Here is an 18,247-nt window from a genome sequence, read left to right on the forward strand (position 1 = left end):
CGAGAAAATTTGACAAATTCGACAAACGCTCGTAAATCATTGCCACCTTTTTGGCCCGTCCAGTTGGATAGTTGGTTGGGCTAACCAGCCATCGGAATTCCCCACGGCGGCTTCCCTGGGATTGAGTTGGAGCCTTTGTTGCCCGCTTCCAAATGCCAAATGCCAGTCGACGATGTTGCTGTTGTCGCTGCTCATGTTGCTGCCACTGAAGTTGTTGCTGCCACTGATGTTGCTGCTGCTGCTGCTGCAGCGTGCTCACCGTGCTAATTGTTACGCTTGACAGGTGCGTTTGACAGTTGAATTTGACAAGTTTATACACAAGCCAGGCCAGTCGAATATCTTGGAGCTTATAGCCATGCAGAGGATGGAAAAACCCAAAGCAAACTGGGCCGAAATCTGAACAGGCTGGCTGCGGAAAAACCAAACAAACAGAAAAAAAAGAAGTCGAAGAAAAAAACAGGAAAATTATGCCAACTTTTGCAAAGGTCTGACATGAACTCGTGTAGCCAACGAGGTAATTGTGTGGATAAAGTATATTAAGAGATGGCTGTGACGCTCTGGGAAAACCCATAGATTCGAGTTATTTGAATGCAACCAGAAATCATTACAATGAGTCATGGTTTCCATTTAAAGATAATGGAAATGATTAAATATTACGAGGCTTCCAGATAACGAGAATGTATTAATTAAAGGTTTAAAATATATATATATATGTATATGTAGTATCAACATTATTTCTTGTAATAAAGATAGACTCGTTGACTAAAAGCTCAATTCATTGAATATTCATCCTTCTTTGTATCAAATCAAAGTGTAATGTAAATATAAAATTATACATACACCACATAAGGTCAACCCTTTTTGTAAAGCGCGAGAATTTCTTAATTTTGTATAATGCCAATTCAGTTAATTGCGTGCAATATTTACGTAAAGCTAATCAATAGACCAAATGCTCAGCACGCATAATACCCATAATATCTGGCAACGACCAAATGCACAATTTCGATTGATTTCGGATTCGGGGAAAACAGAAGTGGAATGAATGCACACAGGTGCTCTCCAGAGTGCAGTCAATGAATACCGAAAGCCAAAACCATCTCCACTGGAAACAAAATTTCATTAATTAGTGCTGAAATTCGCTTTTGTGCAGCGGGTGCGATAATTAAATTGAAAGCAGTACCGCAAGTATGCAGCGTTTAATTATAATTTCGGTGGAACCTACGGAATCGAGGGAAATCAGCAAAATGCGAATCAAATAGTCTGCCTCAAATGAGGCACGAAAATTCGCACAACACCGTCAAATTGATCGGGCTCACGTATTCTGCGGGTAAATTTCCAAATTTTTGTTTTTTTTTTTTGGTTAAGTTTGTGTGAGATTTTTGGCAACTTGTTTATGCAAATTGCGTGGCTCTGTGTAACCATACGATATTTTCTAGGCCCAAACTATGGCAGTCATAAAATATATATAACTATGGTACTACACAAGCTAAGTGTAAAATGTAAGTTTACCATTAATATCAGTTAGCATTTATTAGTGAACGATTAAAGTTGGCCCAAGTATGTGAGTGTGGCTGCCAACTTTATCAAATTGTTTGCATGTTTGTCCTGTCCGTAGTTTATCAGCCAACACAAACACAAGCATAAACACCACCCACACGGCCCGAGTGACACCCCACAGGACTCTCTACTCTAGCCGCAAAAGAGTGATAAAAATGTAAGCCACAAAAGCGTGGCCCACACACACAAACACACACACACATTTTGGCCCTCTCGGCACCATTCGAGTTTTTTGGCTCGTTTGGCTAACAAGCAAAAGACAGTGACAAATTAGTTTTGGTGAGCTGCTTATGTGAATTTTCATGCAATTTGCATAATGAGCACTGTACCCGCTGCATATATACCTACATATGTGTGTGTGTGTGTGCGTATGCGAGTGAGTCTATTTTCCGTTTCAGTTTGTGTGTGACATTAAAATGGTATAAAATTAAATCATAGCTGACACTTTTTTGAGTATGGCCTGTTCGGCTTGATGTTTTACCATTCGGCACTTGATGAATTGCCCAGTTGGCTGCAAAACAAGTGCCTAAATAGCCATGAAATTCCCATCCAAAAACTCGATTATTTATGTCTTTGACAGCGAAACACACAAAGGATGGCAGCGCAAGGTGAAATCAAGACGAGAGAGATAATGATTTAAGGAACTGGCCCATTTAATAGGCCTCCGTCGCCGTCGCCCTTTCCGGCTGTGCTAATTTAAATTTTATTTCTGGCAATTTGCCAAATTTGTTGCCATTTGTGATGACACGCTCGTTTTATGACAATGATACGGCCGGAATGCCATTGCCCTCCGGCGGAAAACGAAAACGATGGCCGGGTGGCATGTTACAGTCTGTTTCGGTTGACATTCATTGAAATTCATGCCGCGTGGCCGTTCAATAATAAAATGCAAACGCATAAATAAAAAATAAAGGTAAATAAACGCAAAAGGGTTTTGCTAATGGGCCAGTCAGTTGAAAAAGATGCGCAGACACATCCTTCATGGGAATGGGAATGTCGTAAAAGCTGGCTAGATGGGCGAAAATGGGGTGGTACAGATAATGAAAGTATCTAAGCCACGAATGAAGCGTTACCAATGTATTTGCAAAGCTGCAGAATTATAGGCTCTTAATTATCCAAAATGTTATACTGCTAAGAATCTATTTTTAAAACACGGTTTTTCTTCTTTTAAAGTGGAGAAATCTATAATATATTTTGAACGAGCTATAAATATATGACCTTATTACGACTTTATTTCTGCCAACAATGTAAAAACACAGGACATTCGTTCAGGAGCATACATTTCTGTATGTTCCGGCTTTAAGGACCTATCTTAAAGCAGAAGTCAAGCGGTGTATATAGACATCTATCCCTTGTCGTTCCCCTTCGCATGCATTTCAATTAGACGAGGCAGCCGGCAAAATGTGCAACAAAATTAAAATGCGCATTTATGCAGATTTGCACATTGAAACTGTCACGGCAACGAACTACCAACGCAGGAGGAGTTGCAGCAGGAGGTGCCGAGATGGGTAGGGTGGATAAATGGGTAGCTGAAGCCAGAGGGGCAGAAACAGAACCCGCCCGTGGTAGTAGCTGGTAAACAATACCCCGACTCACTTTTGCCCCCACCCTCACCGAATTTGCCGACCCCTTTTTGTGTCTCTGGGTCCTGGGCACAATGCGTGCCCACCTGGCAGGCTCTAATTATTTTTCTGCCGCTGCACGGCGACTCACCTGGATCTGGCTGCACATCGCCGGCATCCTTTATGCCCCTCCGTATGCCTGCCACCGTATCCTGGCGCTTTGTGCTCCTTTCTGCCTTCTGCCATTGCACAATAAACAGGGAAAACTAAGAGAGAGAGAGAGCGCGGCATAAAGCAGAGGCTGGCAGAGGATCCTGTCAGGCCAGGATCCACCTCCTCTCCGGGCCAAGTTTCATGTTGCATTTGCATAATGAACTGTTTGCTTATGTTTCGCATCATGGACATGCAACCGGAGAGCTAGGCTCTAACATTTTAACCAAATTGTGTGCGCTCTATTATGCAATCCCAGCTTCTGTACGAGGCGAACTAATTTTAAAATGATTTGCCAAAGCCGTCGCCTCACCAATGATTGCTGCTTGTTAGGCAATTGAGAATTAATTGGATGATAGCGATGATTTTGTTGGGTGCAAGTTTTTAATCTATATAATACTCAGGCAAAATCAAATCGAGCATAATGCAAATGTCATTCCATATTGTTTGATTCTCCGCTGAGGCGCACGTAATATATTAAAATATCCTGCCGACATGCAATCGACTCATTTGCAGCTTCTCCACACCCAGGGCCAAAACTAACAGCCTGACAATAATATCACACACACTCTATCGATATGGATATTATAAGGCGGAGAGAGCGAGATCAAGCAGCCATTGTGTGCAATTCCCATTTGCCATTTTCAATATTTATTCCCGCCATTACAACAAAAGCAGGACAAATTTGAAATGAAAAAATAGGGGAATAGAAATGTCTTCAAGGACTAACAAATACCTCACAATTGGTCAGTGAAATATTAACTTTTTGATGAAAATATCAAATGTATTATCTGAATAGAAAAAAAAATAGTTATATGAAGTATTTTCCATTTATTTATAAACCTTATAAAGGAAATCAACCGAAAATACTTTCCAACTGAGCTGTTATATTTTTGAAGCACCTAGAGATTTCCAAGATTCAGTGAAATGAAATTGAAACAAAATACACTTGATCCACTTTGAGATATCAGAGTTTCTCACTATTTGCAGACAAATATACGAATCAACTGCGAATGCAATATACCCATGGGTGCTAATGGCAGCGGGGATTGAACAAAAAAAAAAAAGAAGGACGCAGATGAGAAAGACACAGCAAGGCAGCTACAACATATAATAAAAGTAATATGCTCGGCACCAATGCATTTGCTGCCAAGAATATCAATTTCAATAAAATACAAGAGACTTCCCCACACACACACACATACATAGATACAAACTTACACAGTTGCATGTTTTGCCAGCAATTTCGAAAGTGCCGCTCATATTCTTTTTCCTTCTCTGTTGCCTTACATTCGCCCACTTTCGCCATAGTTTTTTGTCGAAACTGTCAATGCTGCCAAGGGAAAAGAAAGAGAGAGAGAGAGAGGGGAATAGGAAGAAGGAAAGAGATGGGAAGAGCTCCCGCTGCGCTTTTGGGACCCATCGTCTTATGCAATATTTGCTTTGTATTTTTAAGAAATTATAAAAACGATTCCAGGCAATGCTCGAAAAAATACACCAGGAGCCAGGATAAACCCAACGCAATCAGGGCAAAAAAAAAGCAATGCAAAACCAAGGCAAACCAAACCGAACTTCCAATCAAACCGAACTCGAATCGCTTTTGGTAATGATATCCTAGTGAGCTCTCCAATGCAAGGACACCCAGCACCGTCAAAGCTTTGTGCCATGGTCCAAGACATACTGGCTAACCATTTCTATTTGTTTCCTCGCAGTGGGCGTGGCAATGTCCGGGTGCAACTCAAGTGTCGCCGGCACATAGCCTTCAATCTGCCGGAGCAAACAGAATTTCGGTTCGGAAAAAGTCCAACTTCCTTTCAATATTGGAAAAAGGATATGTGAGAACTCGGAAAAGGGTCAACCGATTAATACTCTGGAATGAGTAAATCAGCTTAGGTGAACAACACAAAATTTCATAGGTGAAGAATTTAACATTTAAGACTTGTTATTAGCCAATCAATTTGATTTATTAACTTCACAGCTTCTTAAGAAGCTAACTGAACTTTTTTTTAAATAGAAAATAGGAAATCATTGACATATTTCAAATACTTTTATATACAATTAAAACCATTCCATTTGACTCTATACATCAAGTCATTCACTCACTTTCGTTAACCTCGCAACCTTAACATCATGGATATTGAAAATTCCTCACTCCAAAAGTTAGTTTAAACTTTATCCTTCCGGCAAAGTTGGAAAGAACCCAAGGGAGGTAATATTTAATGGAGAATTGGAGATTGTTTGTCGCCTGCATCGTTTGTCTTCACCAGGAAATGCAGTTGCAATCGACCCCTGTCCCATTTTTGGCCATTTCTTAACCCCCTGCTGCGTTTCATTGCTGTAGAAATTGAATTTCCATTGCAGTTCTTTTACTTTTACCTTTACGGCAGGTGCTAAGCAGGCGACATAATGGGAGAGTTGACCATTGAAAGACTGTTGATTGCATTTGATTTATTTGGCAAAGGACATGTCGCAAATCATAAACGCATTCTCAGGACCCCCAAAAACCCCAAAAAGCACCTGCCGCATTTTGTAGCATGTAAGCTGCGGCTGACTAAACGAACAGGTGAAAATTGCCAACATGAGTTGACAACACGACAGGTGCACAGGGGGCAGGAAATGGGGATTGGGACAGACAGGTCAGAGGATCAGAAAATGAGCAGCCAGGACAGCAGGTGAAAAAAAAAACTATTTCCTATGTCATACAGCCTGGCGTGGAGCACTTGTGAATCCCGACTGCCCTGCATTCTTAGTCACCCAAGTCACGTCCTGTTGCAACAACACATCGTATCTATAATATATATATATATATATATGTATACATTATATTTAGCTGGTGTTTTTGTGTGGCCCAACATAATAGCCACAAATATGACAACTGCAGCCACTGGGCGTGCCAAGTGGTCTTGGGTGTATTTTTATTAGGGCCAAAAATTGAGAGGAAAGCTTGTGGCTGAGAATTATGCATGCCGGTTGGCAAAGCAAGCTATTTTAAAGATGATGATATTTTTTTGGGGCAATTAAGATAATAAGTGTCAATAAGGTCTTGCAAAAGGTAGCAGTGTGACCAAGGTGCTGATTGATGCGCTCAACATAAGAGTGTGACCAATTAAGAAAATTTCTCTTTCAATTCAATTTAACCATCTTGTCAAAAGTATATTATCCGGCTTTATTAATACAACATAATTAGGGACCGAACTTGTGGTTCAAAATTTGCAAAGAAAGCAATTTGTCATGACATGATATTTTGTTTATCCAATCGATGGGCTGGGCGATAAACTTAATTACCGTTAATTAACTCTTTATAATACCCCATAAAATCATCGCACACACCCACACATGCTATGCCTTCATGGCTGAATTTAAATACAATGGTAATTAATCAAGCGAACGCCTAAAGTCAATTTCAACAAATTGATTCAAATTTGTTGGGCAAACGCGTTGCTTAAACGGCAAAAGGCAAACGGCACTTGGCACATGGTACATGTGGCACATTCTCTTCGCAGTCACCGAATTGGAGTCAAACAGTCAGAAGGGCGCTCGGTGTAAGCCTGCTATTTGAGTTTGGCAACACGCAAAAGGCTGCCGCAGTTGGCAACACGTATACGCACACACGCACACACACGAGGGCAAACATTTATTGCATCAATTAAGTTGGACATGTTAATTGCGTTAAGTTGAAACATCACGCACAGGCTACCGTGTTCAGGTGTTTCCCGGCTCTACCAGCTTCCTGCTGCGTATGTGTGTGTGTGTGTGTGAGAGTTACATTGACAATGGAAGGTGGTGGGACTTTTGGCCAAAAGCGTAAGCGTCAAAGGCAACCGAGCTATTTACGCATTGCGTGCTAATTAGAATTTGGTTTGAGTTGCGATTCCCATCGCCAGCGTTGTGCTTGTGAAATGTGACTTAAATTCAATTAAATCACTAATTACAAGCAGCAGAGAGAAAAGAAGGTAATAATTGAAACTTTTGATAAATGCCGCAGTGTGCCTACCGCAAAATGAATTCCGCTCGAATGCGCATTCGAATGGCCGCCCTGGAAAGTATGCTATTAAATTGGCGCACCTCACCCCTTAAATGCAAATGCCATTATTCTCAGCAATCCAGGGGACTGCATCAACAGTTGTCGACAACTTGCCTTAACCTATCGCAACGTGGACCACCTTATTATAAACCCACTGCGGGTCCAGCCAGCTCCACTTGAAGTTACGTGCATAAATCACCCGCGGAAACCGAAACGCCGAAAAGTTCTTGCTAAAATGTCTGCGCCAAATGTTACATTTTCGTTAAATAGCAAAACGGCGAAAATTTATGGCAACCTCTGGCCAATATGAAAAACAAAAAGAAAAATGAATACAGCCGCACAACAGTACAGAAAAAAAATGTTGAAATTAAAGCGACATTTCGTTTGGCTGCCAAAAACAAAAAATGAAATAAAATGGCAAAATAATGAAATTAAAGCAACGCATCATATTCCAAAAATTGTTATTTATTTTAGAGCCACCAATTGATCCCGTTAATAATGTCTCAATTTCGCAGCAAGTGTATAAAATAAAACAAACAAACTATTGGTTAAATGAGGCATTTTGTGTTTCTTTTATTTTCCATTCTAAATGCGACAAAGGCACCGCAAATGCGTATTGGCTTTTTATCATATTAATTAATTCGCAATGATGGCAGATTTGGCTAATATACATATATCATCTAACAAACGCAGCCCGTAGGCATTTCAATTGGTGGTCACCTGAAAATAATCGTTTCGGCTATATGTTTTGCATTTATTTGCACCTGTTCTGGCCGTGGAATGTGTTTTTCTACACCGTGTTTATCTGTAAACATGTATGCATTCATATGCGGTTATTTATGGCCAATGTTGAATTTGATGTTGTTCTTGTTGATTGTTATGGCCGTCCCTCGGGCAATGGTTAAATGAAATTTTGATAAACACAAATGTTTGACATGACTTTGAGACTGACTGCAAACAATAAGCGAAAAATGTCGTTTTTACGCTGCTAGTTAATTAAATTGAATTAAATGCAATGCAGTGTGCGATTGCAAATAGTAATTTAAATTATAGAAATTACATCATGCTTAATTGTCTATTAAGCGAGCAAATGATTGAATGAACTGCAAACAACTTGCGGCTTTTGTTTTTTTTTCTTTGTTCGCATCTCAAACGAAATCCCACAGGTTGCAATGAGCAGGAAAGTTGGGCGAGATGGGCTACACCTGGCTGAATGTGCCGCCTCATCAATCAACTGGCGCGACTGGCTGCCACGCCCTCGCCTCGCGAAATGGGCGCTGCTAATGATTTATGATCTCGGATGGCGGTGGGGCAGAGCTAAATGCGAAAATTCAATCATTTAATTAGGGCAACACAACAAAAGAAAATTAATTAAACTCCTTGAACTCGACGAAGGTGAACGCCGTAGAAAATTTAATTCAATTTTGGTCACGACCCCGCTCCCATTTTCCCGCGGGGCGGGTTAAGAAGGGGGTGTTAACTGGGTTGGTTGGGCTGAAAAGACAACTGCCCTCGCTTGACATTTGCATTATAAATTGTACCCAGCTCGATTCCCATGCACACTGACATTTCGTGATGGGAACACGTAAAAAATTGCACATCCAGCGACTTTGTCAGCGAGTACATGAAAATTCATGACCCACCGCCAGATGCCTGACACTTTGAGCATTAGATGGGCGTGGCCGCACGCCCCCCTTACACACACATATATACCCTATGTATGTACATATATACGTATATCCTGACATATCCCATAACCCATAACCATCGCCTTCGTCAGCTGAATTTTCGTGTGTTCGGCAAACGGAAAAATCTGTGCTGTGGCATTTTAAAGCCAAATTTGATTTACCTTTCAATGCGCGAAAGTGAATTTTTGGCGTTCCAGTTAGACGACCAGACGCCATTTTGTTTGTCACCAAAATAAAAAATACTCTGCGTATATGTGTGTGAGTGTGCGAGCGAGAGAGAGCGACAGTACATTTGAATTTTTATTTATTTTAGTTCACTTTTGCATAACTGCACTAAATTAAATTACTCAGCAAGAAAGTAAAACAAAAGAGCTATAATCAAGTCGAAAGGGAAGTACCCTATTTTTGACAGAAAAAGTTATGATTATGAGTAAGTAAGTTAATAAATTCGTATATGAAAGGAGTTAAAAGAAGTACATTTAGGCTTTAAGACGATTCACACTTAATATTCATTTTGTGATTTTCTCCTTAAGCTTAAGTATTAGACAATCGGAAATATTACCTTTCAATAAATTCAATTTACTTGAAAATATCCCTGGCTTTCTTTTCAGTTCGCCTCAGCCACAATTCACTCGGATTCCTATCCTCACATTCATTTGACAAAGAGTAAAAACTTTGTTCCATAAAGAGAGCTTCTCGAAAAGGCAAAGCGCTCACAATTTGTCATAACTTTCACAAAACTGTCGCACCAAGCTTGGCAAAACAACAATAAAAAATAATAACAACAACAATAACTGACTCGGGCAAAGGACACACACAAAAAAAAAATAAAATATATATACTAAAAACGAAATGAAAACTGCCAAAAATTGCAACCAACTGCAGCGAGTGAAAAAAAAATTTGCATTTTTATTGAATTGCAAAAGTTTTTTTTCGGTCACTGCTGTCACTACTGACTGCTGTTCCAGATCCAAGAATAACCCCCCCCCCCCACCCAAAAAAACAAAAAAAAACTCTCTGGAATCGGAATCCAAAACCGGAAACCCATTCGCGACATGCGAGCAAGTGGAAAATTGCAATAATATTGAATTTGGCTATTAAGTCGTTAAGGCTTGTTTGTTGTGATGCCATAAAGTCCGTTCCAAACCGAAGTTCCGTTACCAATATCCACCTATAATAAACAGACACTAAACTGGCATAATATGTGCTACGCCCACAAACTATAAATAGATATATTTCTACATATATATACAATATATATATATAAATGGAGAAAATGGACGAGAAAAGCGGGGGTGGTGAAACCTTTTATTATGACTGCCATTGATTGCCAATTTAGAGGCGCACGTGACTGGCAAGTAGTCGAGGTTTAAGCCAAAATAAAATGGCACAACAACTTGGCCAAGCTAAGCGAGCGTAAAAATTAAGAGGCCTAAACGTTTCGGGCACATATTTTTTATATCTTAAACTTTTAAGCCATTTAACCGATTTGGCGACACTAAAACAAGCGCCGCATTAACATTAACCCGCACGAAAATTGATTCATAAAAAAAATAGTCTCGACGAAATAAATTCGCTATATTTTGGATGGTGCTATTTTGTCATTGTTGGTTTTTAAGTGAATTTTAAAAGCCTTTTACCAGTTTTTCGCTTCATTTGCCGTTTTATGTTTGCCCCAGACAATATTGAATCTAAGGGCATTACAAAAATACAAAAAAAAAAAAAGAAATATAAAGGAAGGATGCAGGCGGCTGAGGTTGGGGCGTCAAGTAAATGGTTTTATTTATTGACACATGTTTACTTATCGGCTGCCTCACTGAATGGATAGATGGATGGATGGATGGATGGTTGGTTGGTTGGATGTGTAGATGGATGCGAGGGTCTGGGGATAAAGGTTCTCATGCTTCATTTAATGCAATCGAAAGTGCCCCGGAACTTCCCGGAAAAGCAGCACGTGCCCTTCTCATTAGGTGTCTCCGTATATCTGTATATCTGTATATCTGAGTATCTGATAGATGCGCTCGTTCGTTGGCTTAAATGTGGTAATTTTTAATGCATGAGCTTGTGGAAGATCGTCAAAAACAAATGTAATGATTAATTGTGCGAATGGATTGCCAACGTTTGTGGCTCATAAAATATTAAATAAACTTAAGCCCAACTTCTGGCTGCGTTCTTCGAGGTCTGTATAATTCCGAGCTAATTTGGTCAAATTATAAATGAGGAATGGCTTAGCTTCGACTGTGTGTGTGTGGGTATGTGTATGTGTGTGTGAAGTGTGTGTGTGGCACAGGCAGTCATATGTGAGCTTAGATCTGGAATTACCCACAGCCGAGTGCCCAAATACGTAATTACAGTTATGAAGCTTTAGCTGACGTAGTTACACACAAAAATAGCCGACCTAAATGCACATTATGCCGGCATATTAATGACGATATCTCCGCCCCCAAGAGTATTATGCATACATACATGCACACGTATATATATATATATATATGCATATGCTTGTTTGCAGGACGCAGCCATTTATTAAATAGTACTATATATACAGGTAACGGAAATACGAGGAGGGGGGATCTATCCCGTCGGCCAGGCAACTTGGTACAACAAACTTTGGATTTCAATCACAGCTCGAGGCTCTGACATGTTAATTGACCGGATCCGGATCCTGTGAAGGTCAAAGGTCCTTTGGAAACTTTCTTCTTTTAATTAAACACACATAAGTTTCCAACTGATTTCCGCCCTCTTGCCTCCTCGAGTTTGAACTTTCAAATTAAAGACACATTTAGCTCGCAAATCACAGTCAGCACAAGTAAGAAAGCAAAAAAAAATCGAATGGAAAAACAAACGAAAAGCGGGGAAAAACCGTTCTGCACCATTAATTCTAATGTTAATGCCAGTCCGAGGGCCTCTAACACAATGTCACAACAAAGACGCATCATCGATTTTATTCGACCTTCGATGGGCCGCCAAGCGAAATAATGACGGGCTACTGGACCCAAACTCCAACCATCAGCAAAGAAAGTTGCACAGGACAAAAATCTGAACATTTTAAGAATATTCAAGAAAGTCCTTAGATGTAATTAAAATTTGTATTAACTGTAAACACAAGGGGATATTAATAATCATTATTGATAGTTTGCTATCGAATCTTAGGTATTTAAACATCAAGTGTACGAGTATATAGATCACAATGATAATGATATGATGATAGCTTCAATGTGATATTCCAAACATAAGACCCCATTTAAACTCCTTCGACAGTTTAGCGTACATTTTTTTACAATTACCCAAATCAAGTTTTATTTCTTCAAAATGCGACAGGTAATTTAATCAAGGACACAAGCAAATGGTTTTTTTCCTGTGTCTGTGTGTGCAAAGTGGCGGACAAAGGACCAGCAGACATGAGTTCTCCGGACACATGTCAATTAAATTTTGGGCTATGGCTCGCTGGCTGGTTTTCCCGCTTTTCCACTTCCAATTTCCCGCTTCTCCGGCGACAAGTGCAGTGGGGCGTGGTCGCACAGTGGGGACAATGGAGGGGGGCAGCGGACGATGGGCATTGGGTAGTGGGTAGTGGCCGCTTTTTGGGTGGTGATGTCAGCATTTTCGCAACATTAAGAGCATTTTAAATGGCGCATAATTATATTGGACTGGCACATTTAGCGGTCGCCCCGAGGCGAAAAACACACACTGCATTCTGTCTAATAAACTTTACAAAGCCAGCAGCAAATGGCAGGGCACAAAAACAATGACAGGAAGAACAGGGACGCGGCAAAAGAAGAAGAACAAGCGAAAAGCAAACCAAGTACGCCGCAGGACATGTAAATGCAATTAAAACGCTCCCTTTGTGCCACGCCCCCACCCCCTCTCTGACCAACTTCTATTCGCACTTTGAACAACCAACCAACAAAAGCTGTTGACTGATGCAGTGAACGTTGCAATCGCAAACGCATTGATTGCGGCCAGTGTACTAATTACCTTAATGGTTATTTCAACACTGACCTCGGGCTAAGGTTATTTAAATGTCATAATTTTCAGGAAATTTGTGCCGATTTTTTCGATTTGGGTATATATGTACATAGTCGGTGTGCAGGGAGGAGGCGGGACATAGGCACTTGATTTTTATGAACATTTTCGTTGCCTAATTGAGTTTTCTATCGGCACTTTCGGGCAACGTGGCAACGCTAATAAAGTCAACACTAAAAGCCTCGTTCAATATTCAATTAGACGCACAACACACACACATTTGCACCCAGCAACTCCCAATCGCACACATACACACATTCGCAGAGACAAAGGCACGCACATTTTGTTTTCACCGCCGTTGTCACCGTTTTTGAGCTGCCATTGACATTTCCGTTTCCGTCGCGCGCTCTGATTCAATTAGCACAAACCGTCGATGGGCGGTGGGGTGGTGGGTGGCAGCTTGTGAACGGAGATCCATTGTAGAAAGCTTAGCATATGAGCCCGCTAATAGGCGCAATGCTGGCTTAAATAGTGGATAGACATGCTCACCTCAAGGGTGGGCGGTAATAAATGTGGGGCGTGGCTCTGCCTTAAATGACACGTGTCGCAGCCGCAATGTCGTCCGGATTTCACTGTGCCAACAACTTTAAGTTAAGCAATTATGTTTCCGCGATTTCGACATTATAAAGTTATAAAGTTTCAAGTTCATTGGTTTTGCAACTTTAATGGCATTTCTAATATGCATCCAATGAAATTAGATACTTAAAGTGTTATGTTATTTGTACCCTTTTATAATTCGTTATATACTTATCATCAGTTTTATTGCTATTAATAAAAAGTCACACGTCATTTAAACATAATCCCGGTGGCTCTCAACTTTAAATTAAATAATTACTATTTTATGGAATATATGACATTATAAAGTTATCATCTGCCAAGTCCCTAATAGTTGCCCTATTTAACTTCCTATATTATAGAACTGCCACGCGTGAATGTCGTAAAACAATTCGTGCCCAATATAGTTGGTTGGATGATATGTGGTATGATGGGACCCCTTTTGGGGCTGGTCATTTGACAAGTGCCAAAGTTGCCACTCGTAAAGTTGGCGCAATAAAAGCCAACAAAGGCAACTGGCCCAAAAGGCGAGAGACACCATGACCATCGCCTATCTACGAGGCAGGGAAACAGGCCTAAGGACTCAGGGCCCCTGGTCATAAATATTATGTCCATTGTGGTCATAAAAGCCCAAAGACATTCGCCAGGCGAAAAACAAACCAACAAAATAGAATACAAAATACAACCAATAGCTCGAAAGAGCCGAGCAGGCAAGAAATTTAATTTATGTAAATTAAACTGGCAAATAATTGGCCCAGAGGCAGGGAGCCGAAAATGGAGAGGTAACGAAGAAGGCCCTGCAATGGCAATTACTTAGACGATAAGACCAAAGACGAAGATGCCGTAAGTAAAAATGTTGGATCTACGCTAGAATTTCCCTAAGAAATCGCTGCAATCAATCAACGTGCAATGGCAACAAGCAAAATCAATTGAAATTGAAAGATGATTTCCCTGCTTCTCGGTCTCCCGGCCATCAGTATCCGTTCCAGGATCAGGGGTAGTGTCCTGGGTGGAGCGCGGGTTTGGGGCGCATTTTAGTGGGCTGATGCAGGACTCGGCTATGTAAGCGAGCGCCCGCAAGAAAAATCACTTACATTAATGAGTTCAAGTTGTTTTTGCCTTGCGGCTGCTTCTTGCTGCTTGGTAATTTATAATGTCAGCAAGCAAAGAAACCTAACCGAAACGAACCGATTTTAATGCATTGCGAAAAATATTGAAAACACAAAGGTGGAAATGAAAATTAATTATGAAAAAAATAGGAATTAATTAGGCATTAATTAAAGGTATTAGACATAGGCGTATATTAAACTGGTATGTTTTCTTACTGGCTTTAATTTAGTTACATTATAACGATATAAAAAGATGATTTTGCTGTTCATATGCATCACTTTAATTTACTAATGCTTAATAAATTCTCTTCTATTCACTACTGATTTCCATGCCAGGTAAATTTTTCTCACCGTGTGAATTTTCGCAGAGCAGAAGTTACATTTCCATGCACAATTTACACCAATCTACAAGATACAACTACACATGCCGAGGAAAAATCGAGGAAAGCAAAGCAAAGCTTGCGGCTGAGCTAATCAATCTCGTGGCATGTCAGCCAGTCAATTTGTGAGCATGTGTGAGTTCATGCGAGTGTGTGTGTGTGTCTATTGTAGCGCTTGTAAGAAGTTAGTCTAATTAAATAAATAAGTGCATGTGATTTATTTGCCAGACGCAACAAAGAAAAAACCCAAAAAAAAAACCAGGCAAATGGAATAACAGATAGAAGACGAGAGCTTATTGATGTTTATATTTTTGCTCCATACCGTTCTGTCTCCCAATTGGCCCATAAATCCATCTCTGTCGCTGGCCTAATTGAATGATACAAATTTCATGACAACCAATAGGCAATACAATGACAAAATTATATATTAGGCTGGGGGACTTTTGGGAAAATAATTAAATAATTAGCGAAGGCCTAACTTATGGTTGTATTTTTCCAATTGAATATCACTAATTACAAAATATCCGCCTATCAGTATTAATCAAAATATCAAACTTTCACAAATATCTGTTACATTTTTAAATTTATTTCTTTGATTTAATCAATTTATTTAAATTCTTCACATACAATAATCATTTTTTTTTCATATTGAAAGTTCACTTTAGAAAATTTGTATGCATAATATTTCAATTTTAATTATCACAATTAATCGCATTTAATTATTTCTGGCCTTAATGGGTAATTCTTGAAAAGCAAGTGTCATTTCTAGCTCATATTGTCAATAACAAAATTGATTTTAAAATCATGGAAAAAGCTTTATTTGATACACGAGTTTTAAGAGTATTATGCTCTTGAACCAGTATTAAATTGAAAGCCATGACTTTAAAACTTGGCCATTTTGATCTGCTTTATTTAAACTGACAGAAAGTCTTGACAAACACATCAAATTTCAAACGAAATGCGCAATTCTTATAAACCCAGAAAATTGGTAGCCAAAATGTTTTTAAATTCTAACATTATTTAAGGTCTTTACCATTTTAAGCTCCGATTAGATTTCTTATACCGGACTTGGTTATTAAGACCACAAATGGCTATATTACTTTGGCCCCTTTAATTTGCCAGCCATGCCACGCCCTCCCCCCCAGAAAAGCGACTGGGCGGTAGAAAGGGCGCTGGCCACAGGATGAGCGACCATGCCCACATGCTGCACAAAGGATTTAATGAATTTTGTAAATTTATTAAAGCCGCACGCATTGCAACCATGGGCAACCTTTCGCCGCTTTTTCGCCTTGCAGTTCCTGCGACAGACGGCCAACATAACAACAGCAACAACAAGAACAACAACAACAACAACCACGAGAACAACAATGGGGGCGAAAAATTTAATTAATTGCAGTCCAGTAGAAGGAAAATTGCAGCATCAGGATCAGATGGTCCTGGCTGCTGGCGGCTACTAGCATTCCAGTGGAGCAAATACTACAACAGCACCGGGAGCAGGAGCAGCAGGCAATCTCGCCCCTCGGCAATCAGCGGGGGCGGGTCAAATCGGCATGGCCTAATGATTTTCCTGTTATGCCAGCGTTGAGCCAAAGAAAACATAATAAAGCCAGACAGAAAAGAAAGAAAAGATGTTCGGGTATTTGGAACAAAATCGTTTCGTTTGGGCACAAGGATAACGACAACGACAAGGACTTCATTACCAAATTGAGCGGCGACTGCCATCGATGTACTGTACTCAGCTATGCTGTGTCGACTGTGTCGACTGTGTAGACTCTGTCGTTTCCGTTTCCGGCTGCACTAACTGACCGACGAAGCAGCTGCACCAATACCAATGCGCTAGCGAGCATCCTGCTGATGGCGATTTATATAAAGATATAAACGTGGCCGAGCAATCAAGCGGCGATGGCGGCGATTTCCTCTTCGGACTCAGTGCTTTCAGTGCTTTCTTCCTAAGCGCGAATTTCGCCGACGGGCTTAAATATCGCCTCCGAAAAAAAATCCATCAAAATCTTTGCCGACTCTTGAGGCCATAAACTTGTGATTGATACCGAATTTAATCAACTCGAGCGCATTTGGCATCGTATCTCATTTTGGTATTCTTCTTTTTCGGCTTTCCTGTCGGCCGCTTCTTATATTTTTAATTTACGCCTCGCAGCACGATTCTGCATGGCTTATCACAGAGATTGGCAAACGGTTCCGATTCAGTGCACTTCAATTAGTTGGTCCTGCCGGAGAATACGACACCAGAAACGGGGACGGATCATCCGTCCGGCGTTCACTTTTTGGCAGGACGCTTCCGCGGACATGGTACGTATTTATTTCTATGATTACTTGTCCTTTACAGCGAGGAAAAATGTCATTGTTATGAGAAATAGTCATTGTAATAGGAAATGGAAATATTTAATAAACATTTAATCCCACAAAAATTTAACTCTATACTATAGCATTTTAAAATTTCAAACAAATATGTTTATATACAATATTTTAAGGATACAATTTGTGGTTCTTAAATATTGATGTATAATTAAAATGTTTCCTTTAATTTCATATTAATTTTTGATTTCAGTAGAATGCAACAATGTATAATTGAAATATTTTTCCTCGTGCATAATATGTTTTTGCTCTGGTCTTGTTGTGGTTTTCATTTTCAATATGCACAAAAAAATTCCGGATGTTCATCAGCCAAATGAGAAGCATGCTGGCCAAGAAGAAGACGCAGAAGGCCAGTGGAGAAGCGGAAAATGCTTTCACTCCGATTCTCGGCCGGGGTCAGGGGTCACGAGTGGCGGCGAGTTGAGTCGAGAAGGTCGCTGCGCTTACAAATTTCAATTTGACTAAAATTGGTTGACACACATTGCAGCAACTGCAGTGCACTCGCTTTTTATTTTCCAGCTACTTTGTATGTGTGTGCGAGTGTGTGCGCACCGCCGAAATATTCATGCAAATGCACTTAAAACATTTTAAAAGCGTTTCTGCGGTTCAATTTGCATAATTCCAGCCACACTCACACTGTAAAAATGCACAACATTTTACCACTAATGGTGCATACAACCATTCACTGTGTGCGTTTGTGTGAGTGAGCCTGCACTCTCGCACACATGTGCATACATTTAATTATCGAAATGGCAATCGCCCC

This window comes from Drosophila melanogaster, chromosome 3L (genome assembly GCF_000001215.4).
Source record: "Drosophila melanogaster chromosome 3L".
Lineage (NCBI taxonomy): Eukaryota > Metazoa > Arthropoda > Insecta > Diptera > Drosophilidae > Drosophila > Drosophila melanogaster.